The sequence below is a fragment of the Delphinapterus leucas genome, chromosome X (assembly GCF_059928025.1).
Source record: "Delphinapterus leucas isolate spDelLeu-1000000601 "Yukka" chromosome X, BTC_Dleu_Yukka2, whole genome shotgun sequence".
In the NCBI taxonomy this organism is placed as follows: domain Eukaryota; kingdom Metazoa; phylum Chordata; class Mammalia; order Artiodactyla; family Monodontidae; genus Delphinapterus; species Delphinapterus leucas.
This window is the reverse complement of record NC_143150.1, coordinates 50,071,855-50,089,540: the sequence shown is the minus strand read 5'-3', so window position 1 is coordinate 50,089,540 and position 17,686 is coordinate 50,071,855. Positions and strand designations below refer to the sequence as shown.

Sequence of the window (17,686 nt, the reverse complement as noted above, 5' to 3'; positions counted from 1 at the left end):
TCTCTATGCATTTACATAGAGAATGTGTATATACATAGCTTACATGTAGTTTTGTCTTTACAAAAAGTTTTATCCTAAACATATTACTTGATTTCTTTTTACTTAATAATGTCGATAACCAGGTCAAATTTCCATACCATTATATAGAGAGACACCACATTTTTTAAGGGCTTTGTGATGGTCCATTGTATGGATTAGCATAATGTACTTAGCCAGTAGTCTCTTGATGGATATTTAGGTTTCCAGTTTCTTGCTCTTACATATTATAATGCAATGAATATTCTTGTACCCTATATTTCCATATTTTTAGTCTATTTGATAGTTAGAGGCTAATGATGATATGTTAAGCTTTTGTAATCCTGTTTCTGTTCATTTCTCCACTTATTTTTAACATCAGCATCAAGTGCTTAATGAATTTTGATATTACTTTTTAGTGCACAAAATTCAGGACTAAAATACCTTCATTTTGGATATTTTTATATATTTATTTATTTGGCTGCGCCGGGTCTTTGTTGTGGCACGTGGAATCTTCGTTGCCGTGTGTGGGATCTTTAGCTGTAGCATATGAACCCTTAGTTGCAGCATGGGGGATCTAATTCCCCGACCAGGGATCAAACCCGGGCCCCCTGCACTGGGAGCACGGAGTCTTAGCCCCTGGACCACTAGAAAAGTCCCCATTTTGGATTTTTTAAATGAATATAAACTTATTTTGCCCCACTAAATGTTTTTTCTTAAATTATATTTTATCCAATACCAATATTGACAGCAGTTTTCTTTTTGGATGTGACTGTCATACGTACATTCAATCACACATTTCTTTTTGGCATTTCTAGATGGCTGAGTTTTGGGAGTCTCTCTCATAAACAACACATGGTTGAGTGGGCTATCCCTTTATTCAGTATCAGAATTCTCATCCTTCATGAGCCTGTCTCCCTGAAGTTGAAAGGGAGGGTTAGATCAGTAAAACAGCTCCATTCTCAAAAGAAGGCTGTAAGGAGTAGACATACCACCTCTTATTATTTAAATGAGCCAAAATAAAAGTTTTAAAATCAGTTGGCTCTAGCAATCCCACTCCTGGGCATATATCCAGAGAAAACTATAATTCAAAAAGATACATGCACCCCTATGTTCATAGCAGCACTATTCACAATAGCCAAGACATGGAAACAACTTAAGTGTCCATCGACAGATGAATGGATAAAGAAGATGTGGTACATATATACCATGGAATATTACTAAGCCATCAAAAGGAATGAAATAATGCCATTTGCAGCAACATGGATGGACCTAGAGATTATCATACTAAGTGAAGTAAGTCAGAAAGAGGAAGACAAATACCTTATGATACCACTTACATGTGGAATCTAAAATATGACACAAATGAAGCTATCTACAAAACAGAAACAGACTCAGAGACATAGAGAACAGTCTTGTGGTTGCCAAGGGGTCGGGAGGGATGGATTGGGAGTTTGGGATTGGCAAATGCAATCTATTATATATAGAATGGATAAACAACAAGGTCCTACTGTATAGCACAGGGAACTATAGTCAATATCCTGTGATAACCATAATGGAAAAGAATATGAAAAAGAATATAACTGAACCACTTTGCTGTACAACAGAAATTAACACAACATTGTAAATCAACTATAGTTCAATAAAATACATTTTTGAAAAGTCAGTTGGCCAAATTGCAGGAAATAGCAGTAACATAGATTGAATCTGATCAGGCTTGGTGCTTTAGTAATTCCTTTCCCACCCACAGGTAAGGTCATAGATGCCCCACAAAGGTTACTGCCTCTAAATGCTAACACAGAGAGGTGATATTTCCTAGAGACTTTTCCTCATCTTGCTTCTCAGCATGCTTGCTCTACCTTGGCAGTCTTCTGATTGCAGTCACACTACTTAACTCCTGCTTCCTTACCTCTCTTCCCTGCTCCTTTGACTTGGCTCTCTATATGAAATATCTGACCCCTCCACCAACTTGGGACCTATGAGAAATTTCAGTTTCAGCTATTAGTCAGTACTATTCCTGAACTTCTCCATCTTTTGGATGCTACTTTATATTTTGTGGGTATGTCTGGCTCCTTCACTAGGCTGAAAGCACCTGTGTCTTACCCACTTTTGTAATCCCCACCTGGCCTAGTAGAGTACTTTACATGTGCAGGCACTCAATAATGTAAAATAAAGAAGGAAATAATAAAACAAACTATGAGAAAAAAGAGAATCAAAAAAGGGGGAAAAGATGACTCTTTAAGAATTGTGTTTACATAAAATTGAGATGTGATCAATTGAATGAGGATTTGTCTAGATTGGTTGGTTTGGTTTTGGTAGTGATAGTAAAATAATTGTAAATATTTATAATATGTGTGTGACCTTAATCGTTTCTTTAGACTCTTCTAATGAAGAGAGGGAGGGGAGGGTCCAATCATAGTATAATCCAATCAATCTCTCACCCTCCAATAGTTGCATCTCTGGGATCCATTCTCCCTTCCAATTTAAGGGGGTGGAGCAGAATCAAGGAATGTGGTTCACATGGTTTATGAATGGCTAGTGATGGTTTTTCTCCTCCTTATGGCATTTGTCATCTCTGCCTCTGCTGCTCCAGACCTGTGCCCTAGCAGAAACTACTGCTTCTGTCATACCTCTGGATGTCAGCCACGATACTGTAGCCTTAGTTGCTTTTCCATTCCATTCCGACAGTCATTTCTGCCCTTACTTGTACATCAGTGTATTACTAAGCCACAAATAGCACTGCCTTGTGCTTTCAAGTTCTTAGGATGACTCTAATGCTAGAGCTCTTTTATTTGAATCGTTATCTATCAGAGCCAGCACCACCCCTGACACTGAGCCTTTAGCACAGCACAGCCCCATGCGTGTTCTACTCAACCACCCCTTCCTCTCTAACACAGACCATTTTTTTCCTAATCAAAGAAGTTTACCTCAATAATAACTTCCCTCAAAGTTGTTCTTTCCCATCTATTAAACTGAATTCTTACTCAAAGGAGGGCTCTTATTCTCCCAAAACTCAGGGAGGGGTATTATTGTTTGGGGCAGATGTTAATTTCAGCTTACCCAGTTATTATAACTCATATCAGAGTCCTTAAACCCTCATTTAAGTAAACCTCTGATGGGTCTGTCTTCCTGGGCATCTAGATATGCCTGGACATGTTTCCATCCACAGTGAGTACTTCTACAACCTAGCCGCTCACTCGAAGACTCCTGCTACACTTGAGTAGTTTTATAATTAAAAAATAATAAATGAACTTGTGAGAACCAAATGAGAGCAAGCCTGTGAAAGTGCTTTGCAAATGCAGTGTATTATAATTAGTTCCTTATTGTTTATTTGTTTAATAGAAATCCATATCCATGGTGGAAGTGAAGGCATCAAATAGCAAAGGTTTAAAAAATAAAATAAAAGACAGAACTGATTAACTGTGGGAGAAATCAAACTGACAAACACATGAAAATTAATTCAAACTCTATGTATAAATAGAATTTCTGTGGCCCTATTTGAACGTAGTAGACACTTGCCAAATTAACAGAGATAAAAGTTGGAAGATGGTCCAGGAGTACCTAAAAGTAGTCATACGCAGGCTGCATATGTTAGGCAACAGAAATCTAAATGAAACTATACAGCATGGAGGATTACAAAGCTTGACTCCAGAGGTCAACTGCTTGGGTTTAAATCTGAGCCCTGCCACTTAGGAGCTCTAGGTGAATTTTGACAAATTACCTAATCTTAATTTCTCATCTATAATAAATTAGAGATGTCATAGTACCATCTCCCCCAAGTATTACATGAGTCAATACATATAAAGCAACATGAATAAATTTTACAATTCATCTACTCATGCCATTGTTTTTTATGGAAGTAAATTGGGCTAGAGTTTACCCAAATTTTCACTAAAGTGGAAATTTGGGGACTTGTTTTTTCAGTTAGGTAGAATTTGGTAAATGTTATCTGTAATTGAAATGAAAATTATTTAGTTTTAAGCAAAAGTTAAGGAGTAATCTAGAATATTCAAGTGGCTTAAACAATCCCCTTTTATAAAACTAGTTTGTTTGCCCTTTTGCTCACAATATGGGCAAAGGGACACACTATCATAGGACAAGATCAAGAAATAACAGTTGATGTTAAAATGATTAAAATTCTCATTTACTCAAAACGAGTGCTATAAATGGAGATTACTTTCACAATTGCTATAGAAAACATAATTAATATTCATGTGCAGATACAGTTTTATTTACAAATATCAGATAGTTTACACTGTACTTTGTTTTAAACTACTGCCATAAATGGAAAACAGTTTTACTACCACTATAGTGAGCTGCATTCATAATCATATGTAGAAATAGCTGAAGCTCTGAATATTAGTGAATGTATCAAGCAATTTGTCCTAAAGTACAGCCTTATAAAAGGAAATTACTTTCATAACTATTTGAGAGCTTAATTACTAATCAAACATAGATACAGTTTTAGTTACAAATATTAGAGTTTATTGTGTAATACTTGAAAATAACTGCACTCTAAAAGCATTTATTTTCAACAATTCTTGAAAACCAAATGCTTAACATAAACCACAAAATGTTCACCATAACAATACTTTCAAAAAGCTGTTTACTAAAACATGAATTTGGAGCAATAATAAAAAAAAAAACAATTTGGATACCAGCAATGCTTATATTCTCTCCCAGAAAGGCATGGAAGTGAGTCAATCACATTCCCATTGGTCTAAAAGAAGGGCTGTCTGCCAGAGCCCTGACTCATACGCAGCCTGTTGGCCATATTTAGCCGTGGAGCCTGTAGTTGATTAGCTGTGCTCTGACAATAAATACCCTATCATTGCTGCCCAGGAAAATCACTGCAGTATAGAGAGTTTCTAAGACTATACCATAATTCATGTTAACCAAGATAGACTCTGTATACATGAACACCCTTAATATGAAGATCTGGTTTCATGATATATATCCTTGTAGAATTTAGTTAAGCAGATAATTAATAGCTGATCCTCACTCTAGTCAACTCAACAATTTCGAGGCTGATTATCCAGTTTCTGGGGTTATCCATGTCCTGCTTTTTCTCCTACCACTTCCTTTGGCTGACAGCCTTTTGACCACTTCACTGTTCATTAGCACCTGCAAAGGATAACTGAAAGCAGATGAACTCAAACCACTCAATTACGCTTCTCATTAGCAGCTCTACTGAGGGTTCTGTCCAGGAGGTGGTTGCAACTATTAGATAAAATTAGGTTTCCAGATTATCAGTGGATTTCAATTATCCACGTTGCTTCTGCCCCTCATGACCCTGCATAATCTAGAGTTGGCCATCTCTACATTATTTGCCTGGCCAGATGGAGAAAAAAGTGGATCTTTAATGAGAAACTTAAAGATACTGGCTATTTGTTCTCTCATTTCTGTTGAGAGTTTTCTCCCTAGTCCCTTTTTTGTATAGCTAATGCAAAAGCACACAAGGTTCTGTGAGAATGCATACTAATTGTTATTTGTTTAAATTATTACTGTAATTGGTAAAACCCTGAAAGTCATTTTATGAACATGTGGGTATTTAGCCACATTTCTTACATTGGAAGGGCTTTTTGTGAGTGTTTTAAATACTTAACTTGGCAACTCATACTAATCTCAACCAGAAATACTGTAGCCAGGGAGTGCCAGTAATAATATGCTGTTAGAGGTTTATCCTATGATGCATGAACAAGGGTGTGTCTCCAGGGAAAACAAGACTTGTTTATCTTTCTAAAGCATGAAATACTTTAATCTCTTGTAATCTTTGTTGTTCTATGCATTTGAACATTTTTATTATAAAAGTAGTACAAGTTTATTTTAGAAAATAGAGATAACCATAGAAACTGTCCATAATCCCACCATCGAAACCAGTTACCATTTTGTGGTATACACTTGCAGAACTTTTCTTATCAAAAATAGATTAACCCCACACCTCTTCAAGTGGGGTCATATGTAATATTGTTTTCTAACTTGTTTTTTTCACTCATGTGTCAGGCAGGTTTTGCTGTACTAATATGTACACTTCAACAATATTCTCTGAATTGGCTGCATAGTATTCCATTGAGTGAATGTGCATAAATTTTTAAAATCCTCTATATTTGGCTATTTAAACAGTCTCCAATTTTTATTATAACAAAAGCCCTGAGAAACATTCTGGGATGTAAACCTTTGTGCACATCCTTAATATTACCTCAAGAGAAATTAGTAGAAGTGGAATTCTGGATCAAAGGATATGGGTGTGTCTCCAAATATTTGTTTGCTTAACAAATGCCATAATATTAGCCATACTGAGTTTGTACAGATTTTTTACAAGAATAAAATCAGTAATACACTCCTTAAGATGTCACTTTCAGAAAGTAGTGTAACTTCTGAGTTGTGTGTGTGTGTAGCCTTTTTAGTTTAATATGGTGTGGCTGGTTGTCACTCTGATCTTGTTTTTGCTAGTGGTTTCCACCTGGTACACATATGTATATTTAATTTACAGTTTCCTGGTATCAGTCAATTTAAGAGGACCAATAGGCACCAAAAATACTTAGTTTCTCTTAGTGAATTATCACAGTAAAACACTAAATGAGTTTATCTTAATGTGCTCATTAATCTACTATAATAAAATCTATTCTGTCCTTGATAGATATTCTGAAGATTCTTTGTACTGTATCATATTCCATCTCAGAAGTAAAACCAAAAAACAACCCCCCAAATCCCCACTCACAGTTTTGTTGACTTAAACAAGCAACAATGAAATGATTAGTATCCACCACCACTGCTATCCTGCCCCCGCCAAGGAAGAAAATTATCTGAAAATGTATTGAAATCTCCAACCTATTTTTTTTTCTAACATCCCCAATCTTTCAACTACCAAGCCTTTTTCATCTCAATAAATATCTCCATCTTTCCATTTGCTCAGGGCAAAAACACTGTCATCATCCTTGATTCATTCCCCTTCTCTCACGCACCATGTCCTATCCATCAAGAAATCCCATTGGCTCTACCTTCAAAACATACCCTCAGTCTGATCAGTTCTCAAAGCCTCCACTGCTATCACTCAGGTCCAAACCACCATCATCTGTGTTTTGGATTACTGTAGTAGTGTCTTAACTGGTCTCCCTGCTTTGGCTTTTTTCCTCCTACAGTTTATTCTTCACACAGCAACCCAAGAGATTCTTTTAAAATCTATGTCAGATCAAGTCACTCCTCTCCTCAAAACTTTCCAATGGCATCCCACCTCACTTTGAGTCAAAGCCAAAATCCTTACAATGGACAACAGGATCCTACAGAATATATCACCCCTTCACCCTTCAGTATTCTCTGGACCCCTCTCCTGTTGCTCTCTCCTTTTCCCAGTTCACTTCAATGGTCTCCATTCTATTTGTCTAAAAAGCAGCAGCCATAGAGAACTTGTACTTTAAGATAGAGTCCACATGGCTATAGAAATAGTAGTTGATAAACAATCCACTGTAATGAGCTCAGTGTGCTTTGTACCCCTCACTCATCCACTCTGTAACATCCCATACTCATTTCTTAAACTTCACTTAGTCAGCAAATAGTTACTGAGAGCCTATTATATTCCAGACACTGTTGTATATGCATTCATCAGTAAACAAAACGTACAAAACTTTCTACCTTAGTAGTTTCCATTCTGTAGGGGGAGGGTGGGAGGGGAACATCATAAGTCAATTGTGAAGTATGTTAGGAAGTGATAACTCATGTGTGTATAAGTGCCGTGTGTGTGGGTAGTTGTACTGCTACTCCTTGCCACAATGTCGTATTTGAATTTGACATGTTTCTTGAGTTGTGTTTTGGATAGCTCATAGATTCTATCTACGTGCAATATCCTGGCTTGTGACGTGGTTCTCACATGAATTGGCTATTATATGTGGTGATCTTCCTGCACTTTCTAGCATGACCTGTTCCTTGAATTTACTTTTACTCATTCCATTGCTTTAACAGGTAATGCATTTATCTCCCTGCCCTCCAGGCCATTGGTAGAAATTATGGCTGACATCTTAAGAATTTGTTGGTGATCTTCTACCACAACCACTTCTTCCCTTCTGTTTGGTCTTCTCTCTTGTTTATGCCTCAGGCCTGCCAGTGGCAGTCAGTGACACCCATAATGCATTCCATCACCCCAAAAGTTTGAATGAAACTGCCATAGTCAGAAATGAATTATTGACCTGTAAGGAATTAGACACGGTGAGTTAACTGGTTATTTTCCTAGCAATATGTCCAATTCTAGTTAGAACCAGTGTATTTAGGTTTATATTAGTCCATCACTGACCCTGAATATGTACAAATATCCAGGATACTTCTGGGCTTCCTTGATTTCTCAATCTGAGATTTTGTTTGACTATGAGATAAGGCTTTGGGTTACCCCTAAGGGTTTCAGGCAAAACTGAATTTCTTAATCTACTGAACAGCCTGACTATTCAGATAGGCAGAATTTAATTGACACCTATTTAGGAGATTCTGCCTGGAGATGAGTTATGGAAAAATATAGCTCCACTAGAAACTTTTCATTTTTCTCTCTTCAAAACTCTGATTTTCTTCTAGCCCAGCCATGCTCACAGGGGTTTTAAGCGGATTAATTAGTGCTTGAAAAGCACCATTCTACATGAAAAGTAGCTAAGTACTAATATAATCTTTTAAACTCTGGATGTTTGCCTTTTTTTAAAATTCATATTGCAGTTCTAATTTCATACTTTTTCCATAATGTCACCAGATTGTAGGTGAGCTCCCAAAATAGACAGTTACTAGGACTAAAACTGTTGTATGACCCAATATGCAAAATAGCTCTGGGAAAGGAATGCTGAAATTGACTTGTTTGTAGCAATGGCCTATTCTTTTAAAAGGATTCCTGTTTATTCAATGTCATCACAAACAGCTTTTCAGGGATTTGGAAATGAGAGCATTTTGTATTTAGTGTAGAGAAAAAAAAGCTATTTATGTAACAGTCATCGCAGATTAGTTAGAATGCCATGGAAAGTTTGTTTCAAAACTCAGACTTGGAATTTGAGTTTAGCAATAGATTAGATTAATTTTCATGAAAATCTTGGTATTGTAAGTCTCTTCCTCCTTTCTTAAACTTTTCATTATATTCTCACAAATAAAGCTTAACAGGTTGTGATGAGATATTTCTCTTCCAAGACTGATTAAAAAAAAATATTCATTTGGATTTATAACCAAGTGTCTATGAGAAAAACAAGTCAGAATATTGTCTACAGGCAATACAGGAATACCATTGAATTGTAATGACTTTCTATCCTATTTCACCTTTCCATGTATCTTGCAAAAAAAAAAAAGAAAAAAAACGGTAAAAGCTAACAATCTGAGCTGAAGCTTCCAAGTTTTGAAACAGGCAGGTTACTGAAAGGTGGCTGAAAGAGCATGTGGGTGTACCATTGTTTTTAACTCTGAACAAGTTCAAACCTCCGTAGCTGTTCTATAATTAGTACCTAGACTCTATAATAAAGAAAGGTTTGACAAACAACAAGGTCTTACTGTATAGCACAGGGAAGTATATTCAATATCCTGTGATAACCCATAATGGAAAAGAATATGAAAAAGAACATATATATGTATAACTGAATAACTTTGCTGTACAGCAGAAATTAACACAACATTGTAAATCAACTATATTTCAATAAAATTTTAAAAAAAGAAAGAAAGATTTCTTAGTTTGTTGCATCTACCTGACAGAATGGGGATCTACTGTTCTCCATAATTTAGATAATGATTACTTAATGGTCTTCTGGACTAGCTCTATGCATTACAATGTTAAGGACGTCAAAAATTTAATTCCCTTGTCATGTTAATTATTAATTTTGCAAGCCTTACTTTAGGAAATAATGCTTTATTTGTTTTTGCCCTTTTAGGAATTCTGTAGTACAGTCTCTGAAAAATTAAGTGAAGAAAATTGATAGATTATATCACAAACAAAGATGTGTACATTAAATTCTGATGTCATTTTTGAAACTACTGTTACATAAAAATATGAGTTGAAACTTTATACCATAAAGTGTCTTATGAATATATGCCTTCAAAGATATCAGTTGCATTTAGTTAAAGCAACCATAATGAATACAGGAGGAAAGCTAGAATACTGGACAAACTATTATTAGTGAAAAAAGTCAAAGAAGTATCATCTATGATATTCAATAGATAAACTAAATGGCTAACTTCTAGAAAAAAAAGTGCTTCTATGAAAACAGTACTATCCTCACATCCTTTCGTGCTTACATTTTAAATTCAGTAAATAAAGGGTGAGCATGCGCTACTTTAGCTATGGATTATAAAGTGTTTAAGACGTGGAAGGCTAAGAGTAAGAATGAATGACCAAATCTCAGTGTATATAAAAGGTTAATAGGGAGGTGCTACAGTCCTATGTATGACTGGTGGGGTTGCAATTTCACCAGTTTATTAAGAACCAGAGAAGGATGAATATTAGAGTTAGTCAAGATGCAGGGGAGCGGAATTACAAAACACTCCTGGGGAACTAAGCAAATGTTATTGGGCAACAGATGAACACTGACAGATACAATTTAATATCTCTGCATACAATCAATGCACACTGGAAAAAATTAAACTGCTTGCATACCCTGAAAGATTCTGAATTAGTTCATACATCCTGAGAGGGGTGGAAAACCCTTAAATGTCCAACACAGACAATTCAGTGAGATTGTCTGCTCAGTGTTCAGCTGTGGTCAAATGCTAAGCAAAATGTTAAAGCATTTTGAAACCAGTGAAGAATTAGTCAAAAGATATAATGATACACCACATAAATATACCTAAGGTTTGTGAGCACAACACGCACAAAATAGTACATATGTACATACAGTAGTTATTTGGCCTTGTTTAGAGCAAACAAATATCTTTCAATTTTATTTTGGTGTCATGAAGCATAATTAAGGATATACTTAGCATTTCACTATGCCTTGGTGTCATAAAATAAAATAAGAAAATATACAGAACCACAAATGTTTAGCATTAAGTATGTCTGGAAGAGAGTGTGTAATTATAATAGAAGGTAGTATGGGATAGTGACTGAACATAGGCTTTGAAATCAGACACACCAAAGTTCCAATCCCACTGCATCTATAAAATGGCAATCCTTAGCACATGAGATTAACCCACTGTGTAGTTTACTAATTCCCAACAAGTGAGTGTTTGAAAAAATGTAGACTTCCTGTCATAGATATTCTGATAGCTTTTCTAGATCTCAGTAGGTCCAACTGAACTGCTTATACATTTCTTTAATAAATGTTTTTACTGAAGTATAACAATATGCATTCCAAAAAGTATACAAACCACAAGCATACAGCTGGATGAATTTTCACATAATGAAAAGACCTGTGTGGGAGTTCCCTGGTGCTCTAGGAGATAGCATTCAGCACTTTCACTGCTGTGGCTGGGGTTCAATCCCTGGTTGGGGAACTGATATCCCGTAAGCCGTGCAGTGCGGCCAGAAAAAAAAAGACCTGTGTAACCATCACCCAACTCAAATAGAACATTATCAAACTCAGTCTCCCTCATTCCCCTTCCCACTCATTATCCCCCTCTTATCCAAAGCTAATCACTATTTATTATCATAGATTAGGGTTATTGAACTTCATATGATTGTAATCAAAGACTATGTAGTCTTTTGTGTCTGACAGCTTTCACTCAACATTTTTTGTGATATTCCTCCACATTGCTGCCAGTGGTAGTTGTTTGTTCATTTTCATAGCTGTGAAGCATTGAATTATCTGAATACACCTTAGTTTATGTGTCCATTCTCCTGTTGATAAACATTTTCTGGCTGTCATATGATGTTGCTGTGAAATTTCTTGTACATGCCACTGGTGAATCTATGTATATATTTATGTTGAGTGTGGAATTCCTGGGTCGTAAGTTAAGCGCATATTCAGCTTTAATGAAGACAGGGAAGCAGTTTTCCAAAGTGGTTGTACCAATGTACTCTTCTATCAGCAGTGTATAAGGATTCCTGCTGGGCTTCCCTGGTGGCACAGTGGTTGAGAGTCCGCCTGCCGATGCAGGGGACACGGGTTCGTGCCCCGGTCCAGGAAGATTCCCACATACCGCAGAGCGGCTAGGCCTGTGAGCCATGGCCGCTGAGCCTGCGCGTCCGGAGCCTGTGCTACTCAATGGGAGAGGCCACAACAGCTAGAGAAAAAGAATTCCTGCTGCTCCACATCCCAGCCAACACTTAATTTTGAAAGTTGTTTTTTTTTTAATTTTAGTAGTTCTGGTGGGTATCATCGTTTGCTATTAAAGCATGTTATTTAGTGCTAAGAAGAAATGAGCTATTAAGCCATGAAAAAACTGGACGAATCTTAAATGTATATTACTAAGTAAAAAGAAGTCAATCTGAAAAGACTACATACCATTTGATTCCAACTCTGACATTCTGGAAAAGGCAAAACTATGGAGACTAAAAAGATCAGTGGTTGCCAGGTGTTAGGGTGGAGGGAGGGATGAATGGGCAGAGCACAGACAATTTTTAGGGTGGTGAAACTATTCTATATGACACTATAATGGTCGATACATGTCATTATACATTTGTCAAAACCCATGGAACGTACAACACCAAGAGTGAAGCTAATGTAAACTATGGGCTTTGGGTGAAAATGATGTATTGATGTAGGTTCCTCATTTGTAATAAATATACCACCCTGGTGGACAATGTTGATAGAAGGGGAGGCTGTGTGTCGGGGGGCGGGTAGCGGGTATATGGGAACTCCCCATACTTTCTCCTCAGTTTTGCTGTGAACCTAAAACTGCTCTAAAAAATAAAGTCTATTAAAAAAAGTAAAGTAAAAGCTAATGGTTCCTGGGGGGATACACTAAGGAAGTAGCCACTGTGGGCTTTATCATAAGAATACAGAAAGGCTGAGAACTGCAGAAATTTTTAAAAGCATGCAAGCTTTTACTCATACCCATCAACTTCTCAATTAAAATGATGTTTTTATTGTCTTCATTATGTAGGAATGGGAGGAAAAAATGGGAATACATTTCAGGGCCTCTATTTATTTCCTACTGAGTGGGGTAGGGCTGGTCTTTATGTAGGTAGTCACCTACCTGGTAGAATATGAGAGATGCTTAATGGCTACATTTGACCTAAAATCTCACCTGCTATCCTGTCATGGAATCACCTTCTTCCTCTCCTGGATTGAAATGTATCCTGCCTGCTTCTCATTTTTAACACATCTAGTATGTTGCTCATCACCAAATGACACATAGAAGGTGTTCAATAATTGTTTGTTGAATAAATTAGTTATTGATTCTGATTTTTTAAAAATAGGATAAACACCCCCCCACCATATAAAAGAAAAGTTGAGTTCTCTCTTTTTTACTTCTCAAACTTGTCAAATTCTTAAAGTCCAACTATCTCCCAACTTTCTTTTAAACTACTCTGTTTATTTTGCTTCTTACAAGGGCAAATAACATGACTTTGAAACAAATAGACTGTTTCAAAGGGGTTTGACAGTCACAGTCCAGTTGATTTTGAACTCATTGATGGTGCAGTTAGGAATGCTCATTCTCAGATGGGCTGATTTCCACATTTGGGGTATAAAATGTATATATAAATGAAAATTATTCATACCTTTTATTGACTGTTTCTCCTGTTAGAAATGTCAGATGGCACTCTAGAGCCTTTAGATATAATGAAAAGTAAAGTGGAAGCTATTTCTATGCGTTCAGCTTTATTTCTTGTTCTTTTCCTTTCTGTTATACTCCTCTTAAGGCATTATTGCTTCTTCCTGTAACTTCCTGCTTCCAAGCAAAGTGGCAACAGTGAAGATCTTCTGTCACTACCTCACCACCTGGTCCGGCCCCAAATCACTATGATGCCTTCACAGACAGACACCTATTTCATTCCTAGCTTTCTGATTGGTGAGCCTTGGATTTTGTACTGGTATATAACTAATCTGCTTTGGAATTAAAATAGTTTGGGATTCTGCAAAGTACTCTAGGAAATGAAAGGTAGAAACAGTAATTGAGGTAAATCAAACAAAAGAGCACACATTTGTATGAAAACCATCTGTGATGAGGTTGTGGCAGGGAAAAAGAAAAGTTAAAAGTGAAATGAGCCTTTGTCCTTCTGAGTATGAGATGAATGTAAAGTGGGCTCAGGAAAAAAATTCCCCTTGGAGTGTTTTATTATCCAATCCCAGAGTGTGGGATATAAACTTCCTCTCACTATTGAGCACTGTGTCAGAAAGATGTGAATTAAACATATAACTAAAAATATACTTGATGCCTAGGTATCTAGGCCTTGAAATGATAATTTAGCAAATACTATCCTAGTGTCTGACTACTCCAAGGAGTGTTTTCCAAACTTACTTACGAGCATGGTCCCCCCAAAAATACCTTTTATAAAGCAACCCTTTCTTTTTCAGTTTTTCCTTTGACATGCCAATAAAGCTCAAGTGACCATAGGCAACAACTTCCTAATCCATATTTCTAGCTCGTAAGAACCTAGTTATTCCACAATATCTGGTTTTCTCCCATCACACCAATATCCTCTCTTGTCTTAGAAGCAGTCTTCCACTGTTTAAGAATAGCAGCAGGGGGAGTTCCCTGGTGGTCCAGTGGTTAGGACTTGGCACTTTCACTGCCGTGGCCTGGGTTCAATCCCTGATCAGGGAACTGAGATCCCGCAAGTCTCGAGGTGCGGCCAAATACAAACAAATAAACAAAGCAGCAGAACATCTGTAGCAAGAGTAGTTTTTCTAAGTCTTTTAAGTGCCCCTTTAAATCCATTTAATTCAGAAGGCAGTAGCAATAAGCCAAATCCTACCAAGATGAAATGAATGATTACAGTTCTCTCATTACTTTTGTCCAAATATGGGCTCTTGGTTTATGCAAACAAGTACAGAAGTTTAGGCACAACCAAACCTTTCTAGTCATGGTTACTAGACTTTGGACATCACTATTTTTACTGTGAGACGGCTACACGGGCTGATAACAAGTGCCAACCTACTCTGCCCTTCAGCTCGACCAAACCAAAGAGAAGACATATAGATGGAAAAGAATGCAGGCAGTTTTGATTCCCTTTGCCACTGCAAGGGCTTTTTGTGTGAGTACTCTTTAGGCTAAATTGAAAGAGCACAGACACTGTGAACAGATTTTAATGGAAGTATCAAGTAAAACTCAAAATTGCCTCATTACATACCAGTGCCTGGAGCCTGCATCTTCCTGCCACCATTATCACAATAAACTCATAAAGGTGTAAAACTATGCAGAGCTATGTCAGACACATTAAAATAACATCTGTTAAATGTCTCTTATGGCACATTTCTTTCCCTCTTATTCTTTTCTATTCATCATTTTCTCCTTACCGAGCTGAACTGGGCTGAAATAGGAAACAAAGAAACAAAAAACATTACTATGGTTCCTGTAGTATAGCTGTTTTGGTGTTGTTATCTTTGTTTTCATATTTTGTTTCTGTTTCTAACAGTGTTCTAAGAAATATTAAAGAACAGCCTAAACATTGTATTGTATGAAGGTAAAATACCATTATCTCTATCTCAATCTACTTAGGAATTTTCTGAAAACACTAAGTTTATATAAATGTCAACCTTAAGAGTTGAGGCTGTATTATCACTGCTCCCGAGAGATACTTTTACAATTGGAAAAACATACTTAAATTCTCTCTGGTTATTAGAGATATCAGAGTTTGGATCATTACTTAACCATCTCCTCCTGTAGTACCAATCTTGGTGAACCATCTGGTCACCCAAGACAGAAACCTGAGAATCATCCTTGAGATGTTCTCCATTTCAAATTCATACATCCAATCTATATTGATTCTACCTCCTTGATATATTTCGAGTCTCTTCTAGAGACCTATAATTAATAACTCCAATCTGGTCTATCAATTTCCATTTCTACTACCTTAGCTTTGTTTTGTTTTGTTTTTTTTAGAAGATGTTGGGGGTAGGAGATTTTTAGTAATTTATCTGTTTATTTTTGCTGTGTTGGGTCTTCGTTTCTGTGTGAGGGCTTTCTCTAGTGGCAAGCAGGGGCCACTCTTCATCGCGGTGTGCGGGCCTCTCACTATCGCGGCCTCTCTTCTTGCGGAGCACAGGCTCCAGACGCACAGGCTCAGCAGTTGTGGCTCACGGGCCTAGTTGCTCCGCGGCATGTGGGATCCTCCCAGACCAGGGCTCGAACCCGTGTCCCCTGCATTAGCAGGCAGATTCTCAACCACTGTGCCACCAGGGAAGCCCCAGCTTTGGTTTTTAATCACCTGGATGATTATAAATCTCCTATCTAGTCTGCCTGCCATCAGTCTCTCCTTTCCCAAATGTTCCTAAATATTCTAATAAAATGTTCTCTCTAAAATGCAAAGGTTAAGTCATTAAAAAATCCATAAGAGATTCTGTATTGCCTTTACAACAAAGCCCACACTCCTTAATATGGGTTACAAGGAACTGGTCTTTACTTACCTCTCCAACTTCATCTCTGGTCTCCTTCCCTTCATAACTCCAACTAGTTTGGTTTCCTTACAGTTTCTTCATCCTGAAAGCTTCTCACTCCACACCTTTGTATGTGCCATTGTTTCCTATGCCTGGCAAATTTCTCTTGAACTCTCTACTACCAAACTCCAGTACTCTTCTTATTACTTAGAATTGTGTTTAACAGTACATAATAGAGAAGTGGCTACAATGGCTTAAACAAAAACCCAAAGGAAATAGAAGTTTTATGGTATCATCAGGGACCAAGACTACTATTATCTTTTTATTTTACCATTATTATAAGGAGGCTCTTGTACTCATGGCTGTGAGATGATGATTCCATCTCTAGGTTTCATATCTGCACTCCAAGCATGAAGAAAAGGAAGAGTGAAGAACCTGTCAGTTAAGTTCATTTTCATTGGGAAAAAATGATTTTCAACAAAGCCCCATCCAAGAGGCTTTCACTTACACGGTCACTCATACCTAGAATGGGGTATGAACGGGCAGGCAGTTTTTAACTAGACACAATGCTGCCTCAAAAAGTCAGGGTTCTATATGTATGCAGGAATGGGAGAATGGATAATGTCTGCCACATCCTTTTACCTGGCTATCTCTTACAAAATTCTGATCAAGTTTCACCTTCTCTTGGAAGGTTTTTATGACACCACAAGTTTGGACTCAGTGTTATCCTGTGTTCCCAGACCAGTGCCTGTAAAATAGAAGGCACCCCATACATTTGGTTGATTGAATGACTTCATGAAAGTTATGTCTATTCCTTGTGCTTTTAGCATACCATATTGTAATCATTACTTTAGATGCTTGCTCCTTCATGAACCTATACATTTTCTAAGGCCAATGGCTGTGTCTTACTCACCTCAGTATTCCACAGTATCTGAAATACAGTAATTTAATAAATGTTTGTGGAATGAATATGTAACAGAAGACATTTTAAGATGAGATTTTATAAGCAAGTTGCACTACTCAGAAGGATATAAAAATTAAGTTTTCCTCTGTGTTGGGAAATGGCAGCAGGCATCTATCTAAATAAAGTTATCACAGGAATATACTAATCTTAGTATCTAGCTTAGAACCCCAACAGCTAACTAATCCCAGCAGCTGAAGCCATTCTATTTCTGCCCATGGGTTCAACTTCATCTCCAATTCTGGAACCATAATCTCAATGATCAGTACTGCCACCTTCATTT

At 37.1% G+C, this 17,686-nt stretch overlaps 1 long non-coding RNA gene across 1 annotated transcript in view; it reads right to left on the bottom strand.

Moving 5' to 3' along the window:
• LOC111178251 (uncharacterized) overlaps nucleotides 1–17,686 on the bottom strand; it is a 69,877-nt gene that overhangs the window by 13,319 nt on the left and 38,872 nt on the right. The gene's annotated exons all lie outside the window — the stretch shown is intronic.